The 256-nt window shown below is 37.5% G+C and overlaps 1 long non-coding RNA gene across 1 annotated transcript in view; it reads left to right on the top strand.

The window, feature by feature from the left end:
• Nucleotides 1-256, top strand: part of LOC119581985 — a 5398-nt gene that overhangs the window by 3657 nt on the left and 1485 nt on the right. The window contains exon 2 of the long non-coding RNA XR_005229605.1: nt 60-149. This is a non-coding gene — a long non-coding RNA (uncharacterized LOC119581985). The remainder of the gene's footprint in view (nt 1-59; nt 150-256) is intronic.

Genomic DNA, 256 nt, shown 5'->3' with positions numbered 1-256 from the left:
CTTGCATATATTGTATATTTATTAAATTTGTAATGATTAAAGTGACTTTTCCTTTGTAGTAGAAAATGGCAAGATTAAAGTGGGTGGTTCCCAGAGACCTGCTTCCTTGAGTGTCCTAGCAGCATGTTAATGGAGTGGCCACATGGCAGGTAAGCTATTTCAGTTTGCACTATGTATACAAGATGAAAAAACTTTCATGATCATATTACCTGCAGCTGCTCCTTGCACACTAGTCCAATTTACTTGTTAACGTCAC

This window comes from Penaeus monodon, chromosome 15, assembly GCF_015228065.2.
Source record: "Penaeus monodon isolate SGIC_2016 chromosome 15, NSTDA_Pmon_1, whole genome shotgun sequence".
In the NCBI taxonomy this organism is placed as follows: domain Eukaryota; kingdom Metazoa; phylum Arthropoda; class Malacostraca; order Decapoda; family Penaeidae; genus Penaeus; species Penaeus monodon.
The sequence above is the reverse complement of the archived record's forward strand: the minus strand, read 5'-3'. Positions and strand labels throughout refer to the sequence as shown.